Raw genomic sequence first — 3915 nt, forward strand, 5'->3', positions numbered from 1 at the left:
TGTCTTGTAATTTCTCTTTATAACAAAGACAGAATGTACAAACTGTAATAACAATTACAAAAGATGCGCCACCAATTGTATAGGTAACAATTTCTCGGTGTAGAAAACCTACAAATAAAATGTAATTCAGCAGAAATTCTGAAGGTTCTCCCATTAAATTGTTTTTGAATAATATAAATGATTGTAAAACAATTTTGTTGGCTAAACCATACCTTGTATATCAGTATACCACACAATGAACTTTTGGTAATTTCACCACAGTTTTATCATCAACATGTTACATTTGCTATTGATATTTCATTGGTCAAAATACATATAGAAATATTTTTTCTTGTAGTTTTACTATTTTGCGAGAGTAAGCAGAAAAAATTCCATGCATAATGACGTAATACAATGATTGCAAATTACCACTAAACTTATTTAAAAAAAAAACATTGAGAGAAATTATAGTAACAAAAGTCCTTTAAAAATACCTTTATTCAACTTGTTTTCTTTTTGTGCTGTCTGATTTTCGATGGTTGTATCTAGAACAGAAGCAAATCAGTTTCAGTTTGGTTTAGACTCATATAAAAAAAAAATATGTAACAGTTTACATAAATCCTCTAACAGCTCAGGACAGTATAGAAAAGTGACTGTATTTAATAAAAGCAAGGCAGGTCTGATCAGTTTGGAAGTTACAAAGAAACTAAGGTCTCAACTCCCTCTGGCAAAATTGACCTCATATGGATGTGGCTATCATTTTAGGTCCCTTGTTGATCATATAAGTAATCAGATATATTCAAGTAGTTTTACATCCTTAGCTTACAAATGGTTAGATTTTAAAGCGTTCCTGATGAAGATTTATACAGAAAAAAGTGATATTTTCATTAATAATTGAACGTACAGAATGTAAGAGCATGTTGAGTGTAAAACAATCTAAAGTTTTGATATTATTGCAAATATTTTTTTAGGTCTTTACAACGTTTACGAATCTGCATCTGATTGACTACACTGGTTGAGTATACCCCATTACATTATTCATGAAGATCATCTTTACAATAGAAAGAATGGTATCCGGTAATTAGAATTATAATACTTTTTTGTCATTGAATGCTATAGAACCTAATGTCTGTCATGTAAAACAGTTTTCCATCAACATTATTAGAACTATGCATTTGAGGTCAAATAGGGATTTCTCTATAGTTGTGATTATTTCATGCACAGAATAAACACAGTTTCTTGGATAAATACGTTAGTGATAACGTAACTCAACAACAAGAGAATGCAAGAAATAAAGTAAAAGCAAAAATATCTGAAAAGTTAGCGTACATACGCTATTGCAGATTCCTAGTCAAAGCTTTTCTATGTTATCATCAAGCTATGTAGAATTTGGTGTTGATCAACAATTTTTATGTTTAAAAAAAAATCATAGCTTAGTGAAATTGTTGCGATTTAGTTTGAAACATATAAACTTGTGTTTACACGTAGATGCCATTGATTTTCCAACATTATTCTAAAATTCTTTTACTCAAAAGATCAACCCATTCAACTAGTCAATGCCGTTAAAGACAGGGTCATTTTGAGGTATCGGTAAGTATTTGATATAGTTATAGTTACTCAATACCTGTTTCTGAAGAACTTGTAACCCGTGATATTTCCGTGAAATTGATGCATCCGATCATTATGTCACATCTGCCAAAAAATGTTAAACAACACTATAGCTTTATGTCCTTATGTAATTACTGGTGAATATTTATAAATATAAGGTACTGGCTAAGATTAGCCACAAAAAGTAATAATAAGAAATAATTATTGTTACTTCCAAGACTAGTTGCATATCTGGATCTTTTCTTTGTTGCATCAATTAACACATTTGGAAGGCTAAATCAAATACAAAGTTGAATATCACCAAAAACCAGAAATGCTGAAAAATTGTGCTTAATACGGCTGTCCGCAATCTTTGTTTTGTGGTACACAGGTAAAATAGCATGTTTTACGGACGTTTAGTACCACGGACGTTTCCATCTGTATTACATCCGTATTCATTCATAACACATCCGTCATACAGATTGTTAAATTTCATCTATTTCACGGAATTTTAAATAATAGTGACATAGCTCAGTATAACCACTGTATGAAACACAAATATGATATACACATAGTATTTAAATCTGTGTAATTCTGTCACCCTTTAGACAAAGAGAGAGCCATAAAATATGTTTTAGTTGTGTTTCTTATTCATCTTGTTGTTCCAATACAACCTTGTTCGAGGAATAATCTTTTGACCATAGTTTGTAATAATTGATGTGTATGCATATTACTTCCAGAAGGTGTTGTGCATATCACCATGATCTTTATCTGACCTTGACCTTTGACCTTAATGTTAAAATAATAAGTTTTTTCACATTTTCTGTCTGCATGGTCTGTAACATAAATTTTCAATCAGTTGACAAAAGCTTTTGATAATTACCACATGAGTGCAACACCTAAATATGATGTGTCGCATAGCATTGACTGTGACCTCTGACCTTGATCTTTGTTTATATCAAATTATTGATTTTTTTATTTGTCCACACTAAAAACCATATATATTCTTGTTTGCCATTGCAAGACCTTTTCAGTGTAACTAACGGTTTGCCCTCTCCTACAGGTAATAAATTGTGAATTACTTTAAAATGATTCATAAACCCACCCGTAAACAGTATATATTCTTAATCATGATGCAAAGACCTTTCATTACACCAAAGAAAACAAGGGCCCCATTGATTAGTTTGCGGGTGCCCTATTTTGATCACAATGTTTGTCTGTCCGTCAACACCTCTATGTCTTACGATACGTCAAGATTGGCTCAACAGATGTTTTAGATCTTTAAGCACAGTGTTAATATCTATAAAAGGGAACCTTTTCTCTGTGAAATTTAGACAATAATTTGATAAAACCTAAGTTTTTGTTGAAAAAATCTTTCAGAAGCATCTTCTTGTGCTAGAATTTCATTAAAAAATGTTTATAGATAGGTTTCATATGCTATTTAAAATTGTTTCCCAATGTCAAAATTAGTGTTATCATTAAAAGAAGGGGATGAAATTTGATGAAGTATAAAATATTAGTTACAATATTTATTCAAAATTTTAAATGAAAAAAAAATTTCTTTGTTAATTTGCAGGTAAAAGTACTGTAAAAACTTAATTTCTGTTACAAATAATAATTTTTTGGAAATATTTTTTGGGGTTGGATTTAAAAAAAATGATGATATATATGTATGATATGCTATTCAAGATTGTTTCCCGGTGTTTTTGTTTTTATATAAAATAGGAGGTACACTTTAATGTTGGCCAACTACATTTTTGTCCAAAATTACAAATTTTGTAAAATGTCTTCTTATGCTAGGATTTTAAAAAAAAATATATACAAAGGTGTAATAAATTATTTTAAAGTGATCGAACGCACAAAAAATATAAAAGAGTGGTAAAACTACCTTTTTGTTAAAAAATCCAAACGTTTGGAACTCGTCTGTTTATGTTACGATTTAAAATTGATATATACTATTAGGTATAAGATGCTATTCCAAATTGTTACTCAATGTCAAATATTGGGTTAGAAGTAAGTTTTCGCGAGAGAAAAAAAATCGCAAATTTGGAGAAACAACTTTTTGTGAGTTTGGATTGAAAACAATGAATATATAGGTATAAATGCATTCCAAGTTTTTTCCTGATGTCAAAATTGTGATATAAACTCAGTTTGTGTAAAGATGTGATCAACTTTAAGAAATATTTTTGTTTTGCATTTTATTGAAAATAGAAAGTTCAATAACTCAGAAGATATACTTTAAGAAATATTTTTTGTTTTGCATTTTATTAAAAATAGAAAGTTCAATAAATCAGAAGATAGTGTTACGATAAATATATATATATATATATATATATATATATATATATA

The sequence above is a fragment of the Mytilus californianus genome, unplaced genomic scaffold (genome assembly GCF_021869535.1).
Source record: "Mytilus californianus isolate M0D057914Y unplaced genomic scaffold, xbMytCali1.0.p SCAF_17, whole genome shotgun sequence".
Lineage (NCBI taxonomy): Eukaryota > Metazoa > Mollusca > Bivalvia > Mytilida > Mytilidae > Mytilus > Mytilus californianus.